Genomic DNA, 25,300 nt, shown 5'->3' on the forward strand with positions numbered 1-25,300 from the left:
CATGTGTATACACACATGCGGGAATAGATCTCTTCAATGTATTCATCTCTCAGCAAATATTCATTGACCATCACCAAAGTACCAGGGGCTCTTTTAGCTATTTCTGCTGTGGTGATGAAAACACAATCTCTGCCCTATGTGGCTTACATGTTAGTAAGGGATACAAACAATAAACAAATAAATAACATCTAATATAATTCAGAGGATTGCTTACACAGAATAGTCAGGCAAAGCTCTCTGAGGAGGTGCTTTTGAGCAGAGATTTGAATAAAATGACGGAGCAAGACATGGATGGGGGAAAAACAAATCCAACAGAGAGAAAAGTAGGTGCAAAAGCCTTGGGAAGGGGGAGGTGGTGAGTCTGTGTGGCTTCTAAGAACAGAACAGGCCTTTGTGGCTAAAGTGAGGGAAGGAAAGGAGAGATGGAAGGCAAGACCTTAGAGATCCGAAACATAAAGCTGTAAAAACTGTGGAAAGATATCACTATGCTAACATCACTCTCTGGTTCCTCCCCCTTCTGCCGCCCTGAAGCCTGAATTCCTTCACAGGGCACCCACCCTCTCTGATGATCTGCACACCACTCACTACCCACCCCCGGCTCATAGCGTACTCTTCTGCAGTGGTACTGCGCTCTCATGCACATAGCTCCCTGGGTTCTTTCTCACTTCTCTGTCTTTGCATAAGCATTATTCTCAGGCTCAAATGCTTTTCTCCATATTGACCTGGTGAATTATCACCCTTCTGAGGAAAAAAAACCCCACCACCTTTTAGCTATGGCTTTTCCAAGCTCACACAGAAAACCCCACACCCATTTTTATGCCATGTCTATTTCTAGCATCTCTTACAGCTACTCTGTGGCCACTACTTGTCTGTATCACTGCTTCCCACATAAGATGAATTTGGTGCAGTTACAAATGAGGTCTTTATCTTTAGATTCCTGATACTTAGCACAAGGTCACATGCATAGTAAAAACAATAGCAGCAGCAATAATAATAATAATAATAATAATAATAATAATAATACACAAATAATAAATGAGCTTGTGAGTGCCCAAATGAATGAAAGTTGTCTCAATGAGTTTTGGGATTCTTTTAACTTCAGGTCAATGAAACAAAAAGTCATCTCAAAATGGACTTTTCTTTCATTTTTCATTCAGTCAAGAGGACAATCTTCTTTTCTGAACTTTTTCTAATAGAAAACTGCAAGTGAAGTGAATGTCAAGAATGTTCTATGCATAGAAAAATGTAATAACTACATAATACACCTGTCAAAATGATGTTTAAAAGAAAATGCTAACAGTCCCATACAACTGAAGAGGTTTTGTGGGAGTTGCTATTATAAAGCAGTGTTTGACGCTCTGCACAGAAAATTATCACCTACGTGAAACTTTTAAAGCAACTGTGATTTAGAGTTGGAAACATTACCGGCAAGCCATTTCAAACATTTCAGCTATCTGATCATTGGTTTGCAAATCTGCAGAATGGGCCAATTCACATGTGCTCAGGGCTGAATGGGAAGAGAATGAATGACATTTCAGAGTAAAGTTTTTTCTTTAAATATTGCCCTTTATTTAGAGTACATATCTAAATTTAACATTGAATGTTAAAATATGAAATTAATTTGTGCCTAAGTATTATGTAAAAATAATAAATGATCTTTAATATGATTCAATGATCGAATTAATTTGCAGGGAAAATGCCCTCATAAAAGCCAAGGTATTAAAAATCAAAAGGAGGCTGAGAAAGTGACATGAGGTTATTTTCCTGCCCTATTTACTCATGTCCAGCTTATCTTTTCCCATTTTTTTTGTTTGTTCGGTCACAACTGCTCCAGTGGGATCCTCGCTCCTTGGCTTGGGAAGGGCCAGGGTTATTACAGTTTCTGAGGCCCCACCTGCAGGGCCTCACTGAGGAAACACCTCAGGTCAACCTACAGAGGACACTGAAATCACGGATGGGGCAGCGAATCCAAGTGTAGAAGTCAAGTCGGACAATTTTGAGATGGAAGTCTACATTGGTTAACAAAATAGAGGGTGAGGCCCAAGAGGGGTTGATATCTGAGATCCATCCCAGGAAAGTGGGAGGAAGAGGAAGAAATGTAGAGGAGAGGAAGGGTGAGGAAACACAACACACACGTATTCAGTGCTGTTAACAGGCACGATGTTAAGTACCAGAAGCAGAGGGTGCACCTTAAACCAACAGCATCATGGCACCTACCTGGAGTAGGCTTCATTTGCTGCTGCAGTAATTACCTGGCACTGGGGGGTTGGTGGTAACATGGATAGTTGTTATTTTCCATGACTTTCCATCCCCTTGGGGGAATTCTCTTCTTACAACTGCTATTTCTCCTGCTCTGGGTTTTCAGTCTATCAGTTAAATTACCGAACTCTAAACCACAGCATTAACCCTCTGCTTTTCTCTGACTATACAGGGTTGGGCAAAGGTAGACTTACAGTTACAGAGTTGATTCTTATATTTATTAATTATTGTATTATTTTCCATATGAAACAACTGTAAACCTACTTTGGTCTTATCCTATACTCTCTCTAATTGACTGAAAAAGCTCTCGTTTCTCAAACAGGATGTCTAATGGCAATTTGCTGATCTTTAGCCGTTTGTTCTAATCAATTGCATGTAGTAATCACCATTTGGATGTCCCAACATAGTTCGAACATAGCATAGCCTCCTCATCACTTTCAAATGAACTTCTCAAGACATTAATGAGATTATAAATTCTATAGAGATATTTTATCTACATTATATTTATTAATATGTTCACTCTTCTTGGATTCCAGGATAGTTGCTTCTAGAAGTTCGTGTCTTTTTCTATATGGTGTTGCTTAGAGCATATAGTAAAGTGTCTGGCACATGGAGGGACCCATCACATGTTTAGTTCATTGAAGTGAACTTAATGTTGAGTAAATATGAGGAAACTGAATAGATAAAAAACAAAATTTAGTTAAAATATTTTGGACTGTTCAAAAACCATCTCTGGCAACATATTTAATCCTGGAGTCTATATGTTCACGAGTTGTTTTCAAAATACCAAGGAACATAAAATGTAGTATATATATTTTGAGTAAAATATATACCTATCCTATCTAATAATAGCCAAACATGGTAATTGACCGTACCTTCGCTACACCTCTCATTGGCTAATCAGAGCGATATGCAAATTAACCGCCAACAAAGACGGCGGTTAATTTGCATATACTGGCTGGGAGCGAAGCAGGCCAGGTGGCCGAAAACAAGCCTGGCAACGGAGGCGGGAGCAAAAAAAGCCGGGCGGCGGAGGGAGGTGGGGATGAAACAACCCAGGCTGGGCGGTGGAGGGAGGCAGGGGCGAAACAAGCCGGACATCCCCCGAGGGGTCCCAGACCGCGAGAGGGCACAGGCTGGGCTGAGGGGAAGCCCCCCCCCTCACCCCCCCAAGTGCACAAATTGTTGTGCACCCGGGCCTCTAGTACATATATAAAAAGATACAAGAATTTAAATTGCAGTATCATTTGTCACATCAAGTGTAAACCATAAGGATATTCACTAATGAGGGCTAGTAAAAGAAATTATGGTTCATCAAAATAGCACATTGTATTAAATACTGTGAGTATATTATCAATCTGCTTGGATTTACTGAAAGAATACACACTGCACAAGAAACTTGGAGAAGATCAGGATTACAGCTACGGTTAGGGTTAGGGTTTGGGGCAGGAGCTTAAAAGCACATAAGGAAAATTAAATTTTCACAGCATATTCTCTACAACATTTGAATTTTTATTAGGTGGTTTCAATTGCCTAAAAAGAACACAAAAGAAATCAACTCTAGCTAAGTTAACCAAAATCAAAACTATTAAAACTACAGAGAGATCTGATGCAACAATGCTCAATCTTCAAATGAAACCAGAGTCAATTTTGGAAATGACATGACATCTGGCTCAAGAGATCAGAGTCAATCTCCATGAATACCTAGAACTCTTAAAAATGGTTTTCCTGGGTTTTTTGCTCACATGGTGATGAAGTGCCAGTTCAGATACTCTGCCCATTTTTCCAGTTGGGTAGTTTGTTTTCCTATTATTGAGTTGTGAGACTTCTTTATGCAGTCTTGATACAAGTTATTTATAAGATGTGTGACTTGCAGATTATTTTTCCAGTCTGTATACCGTCTTTTCATTCCTTTTATAGTATCAATGGAAGAGCCAACGTTTTTTATTTTGAAAAAGTATGATTTATCATTTTTTCTTTTATAGATCATGTCTTTGATGTTATATCTAAAAATTCATTGTCAAATCCAAAGTCACACAAATGTGCCCCCCTTTTTTTCTGGAAGTTTTATAATTTTATGTTTCATAGTTAAGTCTGTGATTCACTGTTCATCTTTGAATGAGATGCAATTTAAATATAAAGGTCTGAGTTTTTTCATATGGACATCCAATTACATCAGCACTATTTTTTAATTGTCCTTTCTCTATTAAATTACCTTTGAAACCCTATGTCAAAATTTCAGTTCATTGTATTTTGTGGGGACATTTCACGGCTCTCTCTTCTGTTCTACTCATCAATGTGCCTACCCTCTCACCAGTATGACATTGTCTTGATTACTGTAGTTGATAATAAGTCTTAAAATCAGGTCATCTGATTTCACCAACATTAGTTTTCTTTTTCAGAATGGCTTTAACTGTTCTGGATCCTTTGCCTTACCATGCAACTTTTAGATCAGCTTGTAACTATAAAAAATTTGCTAAGATTTTCACTGAGACTTTGTTGAATCTATAGACCAAATTAGAGGGAACTGGCTTCTTAACAATACTGACTATTCAATTTATGACCATGATATATCTCTCCATTTATTTAGATCTTTGGTTTCTTTTTATCACTGTTTTCAACATACAATTTCTGGATATGTTTTGATATGTTTGTATTTACTAGTAAATGCTTCATTATTTTCATGTTATTGTGACTACTATTATTCTTTTTCTAATTTCAAGTTCCAGTTCATATTACTGACATACAGGACAATTTATTTTTATTTTGTGACCTGGTATCACAAAATAAGTATATGTCTAGGATTATTTGTAGTTGTGTTTTTGGTTTGAAGACATTAAAGATAACTCTGGCCTCATTACATTAGTGTGCGATGGTAATCCTCCCACCTGCTCCCTCACCATTGAGGCCTCCCTACCTTCAAGATCCCCCAAACAATCTACTATTATAAGACCACCATTTCAGCCTCTGTAATTCTGAAGTCTTCTTCACACAACCGATGACAACTTGGACTGTGGATTGTTCAGAGTCGCTTGGAATATACAGGAATCGTTCTTGAGCACATGTTAGGAGCTGGCTGAACTGGTGTGATGTCTGGGAGGAAGATGATTGACATGTAAACTTAGGAAAGTGAGTTCACGAAGCTGCAACTTGGCTTCGGAAGCTCTGAGAATGTCAGCAGCCCTGCTCTCCTTTAGCTGCATGCACTCCTTGCCGACTGCACAACTTCCGGGCCTGCATTGTGTCAGCAGAACAGCCTGACATAAATTTCCCTTCCCTGAAGTTCACAGGCAGTGTTCACAGAAACTACCGCCAGGAATCATAAGAGTGGAAGCTGAAGCAGGTGGGGTGCGGAGGGGTGGGGATGACAATTACGAGCTGAAGTGGAGGCATTGTTCTGATGCTGTGAAAGGTGCTTTTAAGTAGATTAGTGATATTTCTGTGAAAGCTACCTTATCAATTCATTCAAAACAAAGCAGCCATTATGTGGAAATTGTGACGTACAAGGAAGGAACATAATGATCCTTTTGTTCAGACATCTAGCAAAAAAAAGGCCTAGATTCAATCAGAGTTCCCTAAAAGAAATGCTAAGTATTAGGATTAAATGGGTCTTTTAAGAATATTCCTGAATATTACAAAACTATTAAAATGATCTGAAAATACCTATTCTTTCTTCCTCTATACTCCCCCATTCTTTATACTAATAAGCCTCCCTTGAAGTTAAATACTTGTCTCAATTGACCTTACTAATTGACACTGACAATTATTAAATAGTAGGGCAGAAATAAATGGTCACCAAAATATCGATACATATGATTATTTTCTAGGCTCTATGTTGGGTAGTAACTGAAGATGCTCTCTGAAAATATTTTTGCATAAACTCTCCTTTAGATACAGAATAATATTCATGCATTTTCAGATTTTTGAATATTAATCATTCCTTAGCTAGAATGATAATGTGTTGGGAAGAGTGAAAATAATGTGGATTTGGGAGCCAGTTCTGAGTTTGGATTCCAGGCTAATCTATTTTTGTTGTGACAGCAAGCAAGTTATTTAGCCTTTCTGGGTAAAGGAGGAAATAACATCTATCTTAAATATTGTAGAGGATATAAATAAGATAATCTATATTCCAAATAAATACCTTTAGGCCCAATAAACCAGAGGTTTTCACATGAGTGATTCTGTACCACCTGCACCATACTCATGCTCAATCTCACTCCACCCATTTAGAGAAGTATTGGTTGGTGTAAGAAGTCCATAAATACTTGAGTAAACAGAGAAATACTGGTAGAGCCTCTGGCATAACTGAGGTTTAGATGCCCGCCAAGATTTGAAAACCACTGCTGCCTTCCATAGTAACAAAAACTCAGATCATGCCTTAGGCTCAGGTCTCACCAGGATGGAACAGCTGTGAACCTCTAAGTTGGACGGAGGATGATGTTGGAACAAACCCTGAGAATACAATGAATTCATTGTGCTTTATTCTTTCCAAGATCACATAGGATCTGCCTGGATTTCCACTGTTGACACCACCATCCAACCTCAAGCTCCTAAATGTGGCTCAGCTCCTCTGCCTTACGCATTTAGGAGGAAAGAAGCAATGATTGAAAACATCCTAGTTACTGGCATTATATATAGAAAGCACTTTACATGCATTTTCTCCTGATTTCATGAACTAGCTCCATGGTGTTGGTCCTATTATTACTCCTCATAGTTTAGGTGAGAAAACTGGGACAACCTGAGACTATTTTTAAAACCCTATGAAAAGTAAACAGCACCTTCGAGCACTTTCTAACTCCCCTGCGGGAGATCGTTTCCCTGTGCTGCCTGCTGCAGACGGTAGGGGCTCGCTAGGACGTCCTTGGCACTGAGCTGAGAACCACACAGCCTGAAGACAGAAAACAGCTGGTCAGTCACTAGCCTCCCTTTCAGTGACCCTTAAAACCTCTGAGGATGAGCATCGCTTGTATTGGGGATCAGAAATGATTCCCTGACAAAAGGACATGCTTTCTCCGCAGTCACTGACAGGAGGGCTGAGCGAGCACTGGTGGCACTGCTGCTCCTTCACCAGTAGCCGCCTTTCTCGGTTACAGCAAACACTCTAGGACAGCGGTTCTCAACCTCCCTCATGCCGCGACCCTTTCATACAGTGCCTCATGTTGTGGTGACCCCAACCATCAAATTATTTTTGTTGCTACTTCATCACTGTAATTTTGCTACTGTTATGAATCGTCATGTAAATATCTGATATGTAGGGTGTATTGTCATTGTTACAAATGGAACATAATTAAAGCATAGTGATTCATCACAAAAACAATATGTAATTATATATGTGTTTTCCGGTGGTCTTAGGCAACCCCTGTGAAAGGGTTGTTCGACCCCCAAAGGGGTCGCGACCCACAGGTTGAGAACCGCTGCTCTAGAATCTGTCATTGTGTTAAAATACCAACCAGAAGGCGTGACCATTTTCTTACACCGATAAATAACTCATAGAATATTTCAGGTAGTGACATCAATAAAAACAGCAGGAATGTTGGATGACCTCGACCTTAGAACAAAATCCAGGCTACTGCTGAATACTGTTATTTTTTAAAACATGATACCAGACAAATTAATTTCTTAAAGTCTTTGCTTGTTTTATTCTAACTTACTGACTTCACAGCAAACTTCCAAGTGCCTTTCGAAAGCCTGAACAAATGCTAAGGTCATCCTTGCAGTACTGCTCTAGTTCTTGAAATCTCTTCACAGATGAGATCTCGCTTTCCTTTCACATTCTTACCCTGATGCCTTAACGTGATTGACACTCTTGAATATTGAACCAGAGTATGAGAGACTGAAAAACAGATTGGAAAACCTTGGGAAGAAAGTGGGATCTTGGGCAATAGCTCTGTTTTCCCTTTTTATTTTTCATGTTTTAAAAATGACATATAACTGTAATTTCAAGATATACAATGTGTTGGTTTGATACATTTATATATGGCAATATGGTAACCACTGTAGTGCTAGCTAAAACCTCTATAATATCACATTATTAGCACTGCATTTTTGTGGTCAAAATAATTAAGGTCTAGTCCAGGGGTGGGCAAACTTTTTGACTTGAGGGCCACAATGGGTTCTTAAACTGGACCGGAGGGCCGGAACAAAAGCATGGATGGAGTGTTTGTGTGAACTAATATAAATTCAAAGTAAACATCATTACATAAAAGGGTACGGTCTTTTTTTTCAATAGTTTTATTCATTTCAAACGGGCCGGATCCGGCCCACGGGCCGTAGTTTGCCCACGGCTGGTCTAGTCTCTTAGCAATGTTGATGTTCATAATACATCACTGTTGATCATAATTACTATGCTAGGTATTGGATCTCTAAAACTTATTCATCTACTAGTTGCAAATCCATACTCTTAAACATCTCCCCAACTCCAACTCCCTCAGCCCCTGGAAACCACCATTCAACTCTCTGTTTTTATGAGTTTGTTTTTTTTCCATTTTGAAGGTGGGTACTCTATTCTGTTAGGGAGAAAATGCCTGAATTTGATCATGACAGACTAGGTTGATAGCTTGCTAGCTATATGTCCTTGGGAAAAATCAATGTCGCTCTGGTCTTCTGCTTTTTCGTCATGTAAAGTAGGGGTATTAGCACGTGCCTATAAGAGTGTTGTATAGATCCACTGAGAAAAGAGAAATGAAAAACGTCTGAACCATAAATCAGCGCAGCAATGTAAGCAATGGTGCCACTGGATCAAATGAAGAAAGAAGTGGAATCATCTTAAAGGAAATTTGGACAATAAGCCTCCCTCCCATATTATTTTTCTCACACAATACATGAGTAATTTATGATAAAAGATTCCAAGTATATGGAGAAAAATTAGAACGCTTCCTCTAATGAATTTGTTCAAGATTTGTCCCTTCAGTGTAACTACTGGTAATAGTTGGAAATCTTTTTCCTCCTTCCTCTTTAACTATGCACTCCAACTGCCCTTGTTATATCTGAAACCGACATGGAGAAATACTGTAGTTTCACCTCTGTATGACCTGTGTTTGTCATTTTTCCTGCTTGGAATGTGTCCATCTTTTAGATGTGGAGAAACAGAAATCTACTTCTGGGAAGAGGTGATGACAAATGGTGAATGATTAACATCACCCACCCACCCCCACCCCCCCCATCTCCCAAGCTGTTGTTTGAAGTATTAGGAGCTTTTTTTTTTTCCCAGTGAAAGGAGAATTATTCCATTATCCATGATTCATCGTTTCTTTTTTGGTTGTTATTAGTATAAGTTTGAGAATCAATCTGACAGGAAAATAGCATCAAGTCATTAATGTGGAGCTTGAAAATACCACATTTGATTGCTCCACTGTTTTCAGTAGAATACAAAGCCAGAATGACCACGTTGAATCTTTTGAATGTACAACATATTTTGCCAAACTTTTTGGAGATGCTTTTTAATTTTACATTTCGGATATTGCAGTAACATCCTTGAGGTGCCATGACTGAAAATAACCACTCATCTATTTGGGACTGCAAAATTTTGCATCAGATCTTAATTGAAAAATGTTAATTATAGATGCTAAGATAATTTATATTGTTAATAAACATAATATGACATCTTAATATACTTCACATAATCTCAGTGATGGCTAGCCACCAAAACTAATTTTCATTTTCTGTGTTGGTGAGGAATTAGTATCCATGATCTTCAAAATCTGTGCTTTCTTATCCTTAAAAATAGTTACCTATTGCCGAAACCGGTTTGGCTCAGTGGATAGAGCGTCGGCCTGCGGACTGAAAGGTCCCGGGTTCGATTCCGGTCAAGGGCATGTACCTGGGTTGTGGGCACTTCCCCAGTGGGGGATGTGCAGGAGGCAGCTGATCGATGTTTCTAACTCTCTATCTCTCTCTCTCTTCCTCTCTGTAAAAAATCAATAAAATATATTTAAAAAAAAATAGTTACCTATTTAGAGTTAACATGTAAAATTTTGTATTATAAATTTAAATAATTGTAAAATACTTAATTTGCACAAAAACTGATATTTTAAAAGAAACTGATTAACAGAATCTAAACACAGGAGCAATTTGATACCCACATTTCTTTATGTAAACAAATTTCCAAACTCTCATCGGTCAAATACTTTACATCATTCTTTAATCTTTTGAACTTATATTGCTACTCCATGGAACTCTAGAAAGATGAGGTCCTAGAATGAATGCCTTTCACTAAAAGTCTGAAGGCTCAACCTGTGCCTTGTTCTTTATAACCGTGTACAGAGAGGGGGCAAACGTAGGTTTACAGTTGTTTATATGGAAAAGAATACAATAATTAATAAATAGTAATACAAGAATACGCTCTGTGTTTTGTGTACTCACACTGTAAACCTACCTTTGCGCCACCCTGGATATGGCACACAAACTGTTTATGGGAGTTAAAATGAATCTTCATTTAAGTGGAAAGTACTTTTTTTAATTTGCCATGACACCATGCTCAACTACAGCAGGTTATGATTAAGGACATACACACCCCTAAGTGAGGTGTCACAGAAATGACAAATGTTTAGAGTTGGCAGCTTTCTCTCAGCTCCTTTGAAGGTAAACTATGTCTTTTTTCTCCCACATAAGACCATCTGTCTTCCACCGTGGTTTAAGAGCTGTTGTATTCAAATTGTACTTTTGTTTATTCATCCCATCCTGGCAACAAATATCTGGAAAAGAGCTATGGGAAAATGTTTAAATGATTGATACTGCCTGTGCGATCCAAAGCAAAAATCAAATTATCTCCAACACTACTCAAATCTCTTTTCTATCTCAAACACAGATAATAAATTAAAATGTCAGAAATACTCTTTGGCTTAAACATTTGTTTTGAAGATTAAAGATATGACCCGACTCCCCTGGGAGCAAAAGTCATGTGAATTCTGTTCTTTTGGGGATTGTAGCAGTAAAGGCCCAGAGAAAGGGAAAAACAGCTTTGGAATCTTCATTTTAAGTATGCAATCGCTAGAATATTTGTATTTATGTGTCTTGAATACAGCAGGATAATTTTCCTGTAACATGGAACACAGGGTCTGGTGCTGTGCAAAAACAGAGTATCGGGATTCAGAATCTGTCTCTGCTACTTGCTATGTGGATTTAGGGAAATTCGTAACCTCGGTTTCCTCATCTGTATAATGGGAATGATCATTGTGCCCGACTAATAGAACTGTTGCAAGCATAAAATGTGATTATGCATGTAAATATCATTATTATTATTATTATTATTATTATTATTATTATGCCTGTTAGATAGTGTAGTAAGGCTTCAATCATTGGTCTGTATTACAATTATTGCATACAAGGAGGTTGGCTAGGGCTCAGAAGAGGAATTGGCGGTGGGCACATGGTTACTTCTGCCAAAATCCATTTAGACTAGCCAGGACCTTGAGAAGTGTTTCTAGTACATCTATGTGAAGGGATAGTTTAATCAAAACACAAAACAAAGGGGGGTATAAACCAAGATTCTTAGAGAATGGCAAAACAAAACAGCATCCAATATTTAAAAGGCTTGTAAACCTAAAGTTTATATTCAAAGAGTATCGCTAAATTTATTACCAAAACGACCTTAATATAAATTTGGGTAATAAGCCCAGGGAGGTATTGACTTGTTTTAATAGTCCTTTTTATTCAGCCTACTTACCAAATTGTTCTTTACATTTCTTATTACTGTTACTTTGACTCTCTTGAATTTTCACATGGCGAATTTGCAGGTAATTACAGAAATTCCATTGCAACTTCCAGATATCGAAATATCTTTTTCTTTTATATATATATATATATATATATATATATATATATATATATAAAAGATATATATATTATTGATCAATATATATATTATTGATTTTTTTACAGAGAGGAAGAGAGAGGGATAGAGAGTTAGAAACATTGATGAGAGAGAAACATTGATCAGCTACCTCCTGCACACCTCCTACTGGGGATGTGCCCGCAACCAAGGTATGTACCCTTGACCGGAATCAAACCTGGGACCTTTCAATCCACAGACCGACGCTCTATCCACTGAGCCAAACCAGTTAGGGCGAAATATCTTTTTCTTATTGCGTTGACTAGAATTTCTACAACAATATAAATAATGAAGAAGAGAATATATGCTAATATACATCCTTTTTTTGTATACCTCTTTAATATTTTACCATTGAGAGTCAGAGATTATAATAATGGTTATTTTTTAAATCAGAATTGAAGTTAAATTACATAAATATCTATTCTGACATTAATTTATATTATTCAATTATTTTCTCCTTTATTAATTAAATATATTTCCTACTATTGCTATAATAAATATACTTGATTTGGGTGTATTATTCATGTTGCTATAATACATATGCCAATATTTTATTTTTAAGATTTTTGTTTCAATGTTCAAAAATGAGAATGGCCCAAATATTTTCTTAGGGGTCATTACTGGTAAGGTTATTGCTTCAATATTATGCTTATTTTATAAAATTCTGTACTTCGTTGCAGTTTTTGTCTGAAAGCCACTTAGGGTTGTGGTTAAGAATCAAGGTTCCCACAAATCAAAACTGTATGGTATTGGCATAAAAACAGACACAAAGCTAATGAAACAGAATAGAAAGCCCAGAAATAAACCCACCCATATATGGTCAATTAACTTATAACAAAGGAGCCAAGAACATAAAATGGGAAAAGGACAGTCTCTCCAATAAATGGTGTTGGGGAAACCGAACAGCCACATGCAAAATAATAAAACTGTACCACTATCTTATAGTACACACAGAATAAACTCAAAATGGATTAAAGACATTTACATAAGACCTAAAATCATAAAACTCCAGGAAGAAAATATAGAGGTAAGCTCTTTGATATTGGTCTTGGCAATGATTTTTTTTTTTTAATTTAGCACCAGAAACAAAGGCAGCAAAAGCAAAAATAAACGAGAAGACTACATCAAATTAAAATGTTTCTGCATAGCAAAGGAAACCATCAACAAAATCAAAAGGCAACCAACTTAATGGAAAAAAATACAAATCATATATCTGTTAAAAGGGATAATATCATATATATCCTATGCAACTTAATAGAAAAAAAATTCAAGTGAAAATAAACCACCACAATGAGATGTAGCTTCACATGTTAGAATGGCTATTATCAAAAAGACAAGAAATACAAGTGTTGGTGAGAATGTGGAGAAAAGGGAATCCTAATGCATTGTGGGTGGGAATGGAAATTGGTGCAGCCTCTATGGGAAACAATATGCAGGTTCCTCAAAAAATTAAAAACAGAACTACAATATGATCCAGCAATTCCACTGAGTATTTTTATCTGAAGGAAATGAAATCACTACCTTGAAATAGACCTGCACCCCTGTTATTTACACTAGCATTATTTATAATAGCCAAGGCATGGAAACAAGAAGACATGAACGATGAATGGTAACGAAAATGTAAAACACACCTAAAAAATAGATTATTCAACTATAAAAACAAGGTAATCTTATCAGCTGCAGCAATATGAATAAAATTGGAGGGCATGATGCTAAGTGAAATAAGTCAGACAAAGACAAATACTCTCTGATCTCAACTATATGTTGAATCTAAAAAAAAAAGAACCCTGAACTCATAGATATAGAGAATAGATTGGCTGTTGCCAGAGGCAGGGGTTGCGGGATGGATGAAACAGTTCAAGGGGGTCGAAAGGTACAAACTTACAGTTATAAGATAAGTAAGTCCTGGGGATATTCTATACAGCATGATAATTACACTTAACAATACTCTATTGCATATGTACATGTGGATGAAATCTTAAATTTCTCATCACAAGAAAATATTTTAACTATGATGGACATTAGCTAAACTTAGGTTGGTAATAATTTTACTATGTATACATACATCAAATCAGAGTAATGCCTACCTAAAATTGATACAATTATTTATCAGTTATATGTTAGTCTTAATAAAGAAAGAATTGAGGCTCTCAAGTCTGAGAGATGTGGATTAGAAACCGAGTTTCATTACGTACGGATGTTCCCCCCTCTGCAAGAAAAGGGGTAACAATGGTGTCTGCATCATAAGGGTGTGAATATTAAATATAATAGTTCAAACCAAGTACTGACCAGGCTTTGTGGCAAATAGTAAGTACTCAATGCTGTGTAAACATACACTCAAAAAACAAACAAACCCACAAACATTAAGAAGGTATGGTATTTTCAAGCCCTAGTAAAATTCGCCGGTAAGGTAGTGACAACCTAATGCCTCTTAAACCCTTAATTCTTTGGAACTTTTCCCCTCTTTCTTCCATGTGTGTTTCCTTCAAGGCGCTCCTCCTCTTCTCTTCTCATATTTAATTTGAATCAGCCCCAATATCAAACATGTCTGTGAGATTGTTAAAATGTATTAGTTGCCGAAACTGGATAGAGTGTAGGCCTGCGGACTGAAGGGTCCTGGGTTCGATTCAGGTCAAGGGCATGTACCTGGGTTTGCGGGCACATCCCCAGTAGGAGATGTGCAGGAGGCGGCTGATCGATGTTTCTCTCTCATCGATGTTTCTGACTCTCTATCTCTCTCCCTTCCTCTCTGTAAAAAATCAATAAAATATATTTTTAAAAAATGTATTAGTGAGGGATAGATAGCTTTTTAAATACAATTAGCTACTTAACCCCCTTTGAATCCACAACTGCATCTCATTTCTCTCTTCTAATAATTTTTTTCGTCTTAAACAATGTCAGAGATTTGCCTGTTTATTAGTGGCTTCCAAAACTAGCTCTTGAACTCAACACTGGATTTTTCTTCTTTTGGGTTCCTAATGTATTGCCCACTTGGTTTTTTTCTCTTGTTGTGATTTTTATTTTCTGGAATGCATAGTCTGCCTGGTGTGGGGAGGAAATGGAGAGGAGACATGTGTCCTCAGATGTAAAGGATGTTTGCATGAGCCTGTCTCGGCTTCCATCCCCGGTGTAGACGCTGGGCCACTGCATCAAGGACCACAGTGGGGAAGGGGCTTGTGGGAGGGCACGGGGCGTCCCTTTGCCCATTGTATGTGCTCTCTGATCAGACAGACCTAGCATTTGGACGTGAGGTTTGAAATCAGACACCCAGATTTGATCCAGGCTCTGCCATTTACTATCTTTGTGATATATTCCTTAACGTCTCTAAACCTCATCTTCTTCCTCTGTACAGAGGACAGAATCACAGCCTTTTTCTTAGAGGGTTTTTTGGAAGGATTAAATGAGATACTAGTAATGTGGGGGCTGTGTTCATCTCACGGGAATATCCCTACTAATAGAAACTGGGTGCATGCCTGTGTTTGTACAGACGTGTGTGTATGTTTGTGTATAAAGTATTTCTTGAATTAATAATTCAACACTATTTCTTGAGCGAGCCTTGCAAATTTCGTCCTAGCCCTAAAACTCTTCACGTTGCCGCGACCCAATCTGGAGAAGAGATGGAAGAGCTCACTGAACCTCTGCGGCTATTGCGTGATAAAAATGATTGAAGCCACTTGCCAGCATAAAAGTGCCTTGTGCACAGTTATTAATAACACTGAGCCGTGCCTATTACAGAAAACCTGCAGCTTTTATGCTTCCATAATTTTAGGCATGCGATCATCCTCTCAAGGAAGAAGCATCGCCCCTAATACAAATCTCACCAGCTCTCTATTTTCCAATAAAGAGAAGCTTGCAAATGACAAAAAACAATGGCAGGTCCTTCTCACCAGCCCCTCAGAGGCGGGGAAGGGATGCGATGAAGAACATCCGGCCTGCCCTACACAAATCACCGCCTGCTTGGCTTCCAGGCTGATGGCAAGACCCGCCATTAGCAGAGATGGGAAGGGAAGTGCTCCCTGGTTGACAAAGGGCCATTTCTGAAAAGGCACTCCGTTATGATAAAAAGAGCATGAAAAAAAAAATATTTAGAGAGAAATCACCAAAATGGACTCCCAAGAGCAAACTGCACGTTCTTGCTCAGGGCCTGTGCTGCCATAACTTGTCCCAGAGAGCATGCTTAGGGGAAATCTGTGACAGTTCCAGCAGCCTCTCCCCTTTTCTTCCTCAGATTTTTTTTTTTTATAATGATTTCACTTCCTGTTCTGAGGGCAGAAAATTATTGTTTATGATTCTGGGTGGCTGTGTGTAAAAATTTTTAAATTAGACTGTAATTTGTGAGGCTCATAGCAAATACATAATATTTAAATTATATATAAAAGGCAAGTCAGCCACTATAAACTGCCTACAATGATGCAAAAAAAAAAATTACTGAGATAAACATTTTAATCAGGACCAGGCCACTTGAAAGAGTGCCCTGAGAGAAAATGACAAAAAAAAAAAATATTAAGTAAAAACACTTGAATATAAGGTTTTGTAGACAAAAAATGTGTGGGTAGGGACAGGTCAAGAGTTGTTGCCGGCAGCTGCGTCTTTGGTCCCGTGCACAGGTCCACAGGTCGGGGTGCTCTAGTTGTGGGGAGAGAACTCTATGGAAGTTACTCCAAAGAGGGGAGGTTTGGGGGTCACCTCCTCCTCGGTGTCCAGGTGGGGGGTGTTCAGTCTGCTCTGACCCCCAAAGCTGCTCAGACTTGTCATGTCATCTCCAGGGCCTCTTTCCCTCTAGCTGAAAACTGGGGGGTGAGGGGGGAGACTGGAGTTGGATTTTGAAGATGGCAGTGGGAAAGAAACACAACTGCATCTTAAGAAGAGCAGCTCTACTTTTCCTCTTGATGGCTAAGTAGTCTTGAGGCAAAACTGTCTTTTACAAAAGACTGTGGTTCAATTATTTTGAAACAGGAACCAAGTAATGCCCCCTCCCTTAATGGGGCCATTATGAGGACTTGGTTCCACAGTATTAAATTTTTCATTTTTTAAAAAATTTTGTTTTATTGCTTAAAGTATTACAAAAAGTAGTACATATATCTCCTTTTTTCCCCCCCTTGACCTTCCCCCGGCCTCCCTTACCCCCCAGTATCTTGTGGGGTAACCAGTATCTACTGGTTATGTTTATATGCACCCATACAAGTCCTTCGGTTGATCTCTTACCTCCACCCACCCAAGCCCCAACCCTCCCCAAGCTTCCCGCTGTAGTTTGACAGTCTGTTCGATGCTGCTCTGCCTCTGTATCTATTTTTGTTCATCAGTTTATAATGGTCTTTATTATCCATAAATGAGTGAGATCATGTGGTATGTTTCTTTCATTGACTGGCTTATTTCACTTAGCATCATGCTCTCCAGTTCCATCCATGTGGTGGCAAATGGTAAGAATTCCTTCTTTTTTACAGCAGTACATTTTGCATTCTTTAAAAAATTATCAGTCATTTACATACTGTGTGAAAAGGGGTGGGCAACCATGTTATGCCTGTTATGTACCTTTCCCCAAGGCCATAGGCCCCGTGAGCTGCTGAGCTGTTCAATAAATGATGTCTAACACATACAGAACTGTCTTCAAGACGGACCTCTTAGGCCTTCTCGCATGCTTCCTGAGGATTTTCTGAAGTCAATATTCAAGTAACAACATGTCTCCAGGACATAACAGTGTAACTGTAGTCCACTCTACCTTTCTTATCCAGCGGTAGCATGTTTCCATTGTCTGGAATTATTTTTCTTTTTCCCAGTGTAGATGTGAGATCAATATTATTTAAGTATCTGATGCTGCAAATGTTGTCCTTGAAAGATAAAGAGCAGGAGGTCCCTCTGGACAAATATGTCTGAGAGGAAAGGCCACAGTGAAAAGCTGGGTTCCAGCAACTTCCAGATGAAACTCCCTCCTCCCATTGCCATGCAGATTGTCTTGGTTTCGGAGAGGAATGAAATCGGGAAGGAACTGTGAAGTGCTTCAGGGAAAGGCATTTCCTTCTCCTGTTATGGCCCCTCTCAGGATCTTTATTGAAAGATAAATTGGGATCCAGCCTGCTCTTGCTCTCACTGCGCTGTGGGAACTGCAATACCCACAAAATCCCTTGTGATTTTTTTTTCAGCCACAGTTGCCTTTATTTAACTCACTCAACGACTGGAAAAGGTACTGGTAACAGCACCCGCGCGCAGATTTCGCTTATGGAACTGCCAGGTGAAACCAGAAAAGGGAGGCGAGTTTTAGCAGTCAACATGAAAACCACCGACAACATAGAGACCTAACGCCCCCTGTTGTTAAAAATGTATAAATCGGAAAATACTTTCAAATAGGCTCCTTATCAGGTACTTCCCTTTTTACATCTGACTGGGGCGGTTATCTATGCAGAGACCTTGTTATTTTTAGCCACATACCAGGTGGCCCTGGTTAATCACCTCCCTGCAGTATATTGTAGCCAAGTGGATGTTGTCATGTCAGGCATGAGGAACGAACGGATGAGGACTCCAGCCTTTACAAAGCTGCTGTGGGGAGCCCTGCTAATTGCCCTGTGGTCCGAGCTCAGCAGCCATGGGATTTCCTGACAGCGGTCCAGATGGCTGCAGCCTCTACTCCAGGCATGCCAGCCTGCACAAGGGGCACTGCCACCTGCTCAAGGAAGAGGGCTGGGCCCGTTAATTCCGATTTACAAAGAGGATGCTGTTTCAAGAGTGTTGGCCAAGTGGGACCCCACAGACCATGTCTAGGAACAGGCCCCTAAGGCCTCCTCATTCATTCCATCCCCGTCCGCTGGCCTTGCTCGTAACAAAAGTTAGTTGCAGCCTTTAAACTCTGTTCCCTCTCGCATTTTATTGCTGGCAGAAAGCTGTGCAGTTTGTCAGCATTATCTCCTATTGGCAGATCCCAGCCGGTGAAATGGTAGTTGTTGGGGTCATTAAGAGATGCTTCCACACTCTGCCTGATGCAGAATTTACAGAGTCTCGCTGTGGAAGGCCTGGGAAAGTACAGATTGCCTCATTATATGAAACTAGAGGCCTGATGCACGAAATTCGTGCAAGGGTAGGGTCCCTAGGGGCCGATCTGTGGGACAACTGGCAGGGCAATCAGAGGGGCCTTGCTGGCACCGGCCTTGGCTGGCCTGGTGCTGCCCGCTCACCAGCCCTGCCCCCTGTTGCTGCCCACTCGCCAGTTGGCCCCAGCCCCGGCTGCCACTATGGGTTGTCTCCCTCTGCGGGGCTACCAGCAGGCGATCAGGGGGCCCCAGCTGGCTCCCACCAGCTGGGCCCCTGACTGGCCTGGGGCCTGCAGGATGGAGGCAGCTCCTGTATTGAGCATCTGCCCCCTGGTGGTCAGTGCGCATCACAGTGACTGGTCATTCCAACAGTCATTCCGCTGTTCGGTCAATTTGCATATTAGGCTTTTATTATATAGGATGACAACCTAGCACCTCAGTGATAGGGCAATTCCAAGCACTCACAGCGTCTGATACAACAGGCTTGTTAAAGATGATGCTGATACACTCTGAAGACTTGTGCAGGATGCATCTTATTCGATGCTCTGGGCTTCAAAGGAAGATATGCTTTCTTCGTTCCAGAGTGCTCCTGCAAGTCTTCTCAGGAGGAAATCTCTATTCCCATTGAGGTGAAGCTGATAACTTTGCTCTTCATGCTTCCTGGATTTCCACGTGGCATTCAGACACATACGTGTCTCCGATTGGGTTCCTCGGCAATAGAGGCTGAAACAGGGGACCCATGGTTTCCACCAGGTCTCAGGAGAGCTTTGTGCAAAGAAGGAGAAATGGAAGCTAAAGTCTGAGGAGATGTTAGTTGGTTTAAGAAGGTGGATTGCTTCTTTCAAGGATTTTAGGGGGAGAATCATATGTAAAGTTTTAAAATTACAGAAAGGTGAGTGTTTATTGGAAAAACTGACAGAAGAGTAATCTGACTAGCATGGAGAACAAGGTGAATCGTGTGCATGGCGAGGGCTGAGCGGTAGGTAGGCTGGGGTCAGAGGGCATGTAGAATGGCTAACAATAACCACGGTCAACATTTGCAGAGCATTTGCTATGTGCCAGACACTTTGCTGAGTATTTCTCTCACACTATCCTACTTAGTTCTCATAAAAACCCAAGTGAAAAGGTTAGATTAGGAAACAGAGCCTCAGTTACCAGCCCCAAGAGCACAGCAGTGATCACGGCGGTGAGTTTTGAGCGAAGGCTTTGTCTGCTTGAGGAGGACTGTGCAGCTCTCGCACCAGGAGAAGGCTCACTGTTTCCCTTGGAAAACATACAAGTAAAACCCAGCCTTGTGGTCCTGAGCCTCTGAAAGTGATCAGAGCCCAGTTCCGCATCTTAGCTCCGAAGGCTCTTCTTGCTCTAATTTGTCTCCAGCAGCAATCATTAAGTCCTGGCTAAACTGAGCAGGAAATAAAGGAAAATATTTTATGTCTTAATTAATTGAATTATTCATGAGCATGAGCTCTTTGTGCTGTGAGGACTCATTGTTTTAAAGAATTGCAAGGAGTGGGAGATTTTGAAGAAAGAAGCTCTTTCCTCGGGGAGGCAGTGGATGTAGGTGACAGCTGCAGAGGAGCAGAGATTTAACTCAGACAACTTAGAATTCAGCAATGGGAGATATCTATCTTCCCCCCAAAATGGAGCCCGCATGTGTGTCACTTTTACTCTTACAATAATACTGAACACACAAATCCTGCCTCCTGAGTTGGTCTTCATCACAGAAGGCCTGCCGATGGGCTGACAGGGGCTCTGTGTAAACTATTCCAGCGAAAGGCACCGTCCCCAAAGGTGCCCTCCCGTTCTCAAATCACTTTCCCAGTACAGGTAATGGAGAAACTCAGAAGCGAGGAGCGATCAGTTCATCCCATCACAGTTCCCAGAAAGATGCACAGCTGGAGGGGTGCAATCCGAGATTCTGGGAAGAAAGACCTTCCATAGGGTGTCCAACGTGCATTAGTTCAACTTCTTCACCAGCCACCAACAAGGTTCAGTGTGTACTTCCTCTGCGCTTCGGTGCGCCGCGTTAGGAGTTGTGAGAAATGGAAGAATGCCAGTTTGTTCCTAAGGAGCTGAAGGTCTTAGTGGGAGCCATGACGTATCTGCTTGAAAAGAATAGCCCCAAAGTGCCAACAGCGAGAAGCAGAGAGTACATGCCAAAGCACTTTAGAGCGGGGCGAGGACCCTCAGAAGTGGCTGGTCTTGGAACCGTGATGGAATAGTAGGAATCCGAGTTGGCTTTTTAAGAAAGGGGGCAGCTTCCATTAAGTCAGAGTAGAAAGAGTATTTCATGGTGTAGAATTGCTTGGTTTATTTTCTAATGAGACTTACGGTAAAAAAAAAAAAAAAAAAATACCCCAACGTTAATAAGTTTACAAGGAAAAGAACAGTGAGATCTGGAGGGTGTGGCAAATGCAGTGTAAGTTAATACAAGCTGTTTTGCAGGTCACTGGCAACAAGCCCTAGGAACCATAAAACCACTGACATTTTTATTTTGTAATATATACAGAAATAACATGAAATCTGAAAATGTCTGTACTTCGTTGATCATAGTATTGTTTACATTAGTGATAAATTGGAGGTAACTTGACAATTGGGAAGGTTTAAGTAGATTTTGGTATAAACACTTCATGGACCAGAATGCTATGTTTATCACAGAACTTACAAATAAATGTGAAAAACAAACATGGAAAAATGCTTATGTGATCATTGACAAACATCAGTATATACATATATGTATATAATACATACATATTCCCAGCTTCATTGAGATACAATTGACATGTAACACTGCGTAAGTTTAAGGTGTACAACGTGATGATTTGATGCATGTATATGTTTATATATTTATTATCACACCTGCTAAAGAACAGAAATACAAACACTAAAATAACATTTATATGATCAAAAATAAACACAAAAATATATCGAGAAGCAAACCAAAATAAGGAAAGAATGTTAGCCCCATTGCATCAATAAAGCTCCAAGATGGGGCCCCAATCTGGGTCCCAAATAAGATGCAGAATTTGGATTGGGAGGGAAAGAAGACAGTAAGATCGGATGCTAGCCATGAACAAGCCATCGTGACGTGTGTTTTTCTCAGGAAGATAAACCACGTCTATTCTGGTCCAGAATTTTAGCTTAAGTCACTTTCCTCCATTAAATTCATAATGAAAGGCTGGCACTTAGCATAACAAATAGTACTGAGCAAGATTTTTTTTTTGCCTCTTTGACTATTTGCCTAACGTTTCTCCAATGAGCCATTTGATTTCAAAGCATTTGCAGTTTTTCCAGTTGGAACTTAGGTCGCTCAGAGATGGTTTCCTATCTTTTGAACTTTATTTGCCCTGCCTTTTCTCACTCTCGTCTCTACACAGCTAGTTTTTTGGTTTTGTTTAGTTTGAATGGCATTCTGCTCCACTTTCTGGGCTAAACACGAAAGTTGAAATAGTCTGCCATAGCTTCAGCCCGTCTACCTGTTGAGATCTGGGTGTTCAATTTCATTGCCTGTGCGGCCCAGTGTCTGGTGCCCCAGGCCTGAGAGCCCCACAGCTTTCAAATGTCCTCACTGTTTTCCCTGCAACTATGTGGAACCATGGCCCATGGAGGGACCCTCCTGCCTTAATCTCACTTTTCATCCTTATAAACATGTCTTCTTTCAAAGCCTTTTCATTCTATTTTCTGAATATATATATTAGCCAGGATAAAATTGTAGCACTTTAATTACTACTTAAAGACACAGAAGTGTTAATAAGTATTTAAATGATTCCTGCAAGCATAATTATCTTTATAACATCCTGAGAAAGGTTTGTTTTCCTAATTGCAAATCGCTCATGTTCTGGTTTCTCTGCTTAGTCCAGGATTGCTGGCCCAACCCCACTCCTCCAGAAAGCCTTCCAGTTGCCTTTCCCATTGGGTCGGAATCTATGTTTTATCCTCCAGGTACCCGCCCGCATAGGTGGCATTCGAGTGAACAATAGACAACACAACCATAGTGATAACAGGAGACCTGCTAGGAAAAAACCCTATGAAACAAAATAGCTGTAATTTTTTCCCCCTGTATTATCATTGCCAGTAATTTATTGTGTTAAAAAAAAAGACAGTTATCATTCATTCTCATTTCAATGTAAGGGTTTTTAATCACTTCCTGACTCCTGAGAAACTTCTCTATTATAGCAAATTGGGAAGAGGCATGAGGCAAGGATTTATGAGAAGAAGGCTCAGCATCTGCAGAATGACTATGAAGCTTGGCAGCTGCACGCGACTATGAAAACACCTGGAGCAAGAGCATCAGGAGGTGGGGAAGTGGGCCATCCCTCACCACCAACATCTGCCTGCTTGTGGTGCGCTTTCGGGTATATCATGTCATGTAACACCCCCTCTGTTCTTCAAGTGAGGTAGCACTGCCACCTCGGCGAGGAATCAGGGATCGGAAACATGAGCCACTTCTCAGTGAGTGGCTGCGTTAGAACACGTGTCTGACTTACAACTCTGTGTTTTTTTTTGCAATGGCCCACGTTTAAGAACTTCATCTCTTGGTGGGGACCAGCATCCTAGCACCTGTGCCTATGCTTCTCTGGTTCCGCCAGAAGCCACTGTCATATCAGCTGCAGAAGAGCCATAGCAGTCACAGGATGCGTTTAGTGAGTTGTCAAAATTTCTAGAAAACATCCAGAGAACGTTGGGTATGCTATTTTACCGGTGAATACTGTAAATTATTTTCCCGCTAAATAAAGATGGGGAAGTGAATGATGCATGTAATGCAATTACATGTCCATAATTTTAAAAGACAAAACCAATTCAAGAACACATTGTGATTTTAGAGCTCATGTCAGGCTAGACGCCGAAAGCTTTCCTGAGAGCCCACACCCCACCCCCTTTCTGCTATCAGGGCTATTAATGTTAAAACTTTTGAGAAAATAATGATTGATTTAAAAGTATCTGTTTGTTATTGCAGGATAGATTCGATTTCTTTTTGTCAACAATTCTACCATTTCCTTGAAGTAGAGGCTAAGGGAGAGGAAAAGATCTAAGTGTTCCCTTGGGTCCAGAAGCATCCAAATAAAAAGATTTCATATTCTGTGCTTCATGTCACTGCCCTTCTCTCATTATTCTATGTGGTAATGTGTAACACAGATGTTAGCATCATTGCCTTCTAAAATAGTTGTCTTGTTGTTAGTCACAAAGCCAGGACACCAGGACCCGGCCAAATCGCAGTTTAAGGACAGGTTATCCCTTGAATGAGAGACTATCTGAAGGGTATGTCAAGTGTAAGAGTGACAGACCTTTGGGGAGGAAAAAATAAATAAGGGATGGCCTTAGAGTATAGAGCTTAGAAAAGAAAAGAAACCTTGGTTTTATTATACTTCTGGAATTTAGCATGACTTTCTAAGAAGATTGGAGTACATTCCAAAGAGGCACAGAGGTTTTGAAATTGACACCCAATATTCAAAGATGATGTTGATTTGCCAGTGATCAAAGTCAACTCTTCAGTCTGGCAAATAAGACCCTCTGCTCCATTTTCTCTGTTACATTATCAGGGGCAATTCTTGTTACTCTCAGTGATTTTCATTCTGAGGCTGCTGTATTGCCAGTGCCCATACCATTGCTACAAGCATGAATTAGCAACTTACTTAAGCTCCTCAAATATAGATCCATTCTTCCTGTGGTGAGTATTATTGCCTTTGTGCTTGAAATTATAAATGGCAACTTTAGTACAACTGCTAAAATATTTCAGATATTTCTGACAAAATCCTAATGTAAAAGTGAAACTGGTTTCTCAAGTGACTATGGTTAAAAAAAAAATTTTTTTTCAAAGTCCCAAAGTAGCAAAAGTATGTGTTTTGTTTGTTTGCTTGCTTTTGACTTACCTTCTATTTTATTTTTTAAAATCATGTGCTTAAAGACCTGGCCGGTATGGCTTGGTTGAGCATCCTCCTGATGGTAATTATTTTTCTTCAGAAAGGTCACCAGTTCAACTCCCAGTCAGGGCACATGCCCAGGTTGTGGGTTTGGTCCCCAATGAAGATGCATACAGGAGGCAACCAATCAATTTCTCTCTCTCTCTCTCTCCCTCTCCCTTCCTCACTCTATAATCAGTGAAAATATATATTTTTTTAAATTATGTGCTTAAAATACTTAAATTGTTCTAAGTGGCTGAAATTAAAGAAGATACCGGTCTAATTACTCT

The sequence above is a fragment of the Myotis nattereri genome (assembly GCF_964212035.1).
Source record: "Myotis nattereri genome assembly, chromosome: 14".
Taxonomy (NCBI): Eukaryota; Metazoa; Chordata; class Mammalia; order Chiroptera; family Vespertilionidae; genus Myotis; species Myotis nattereri.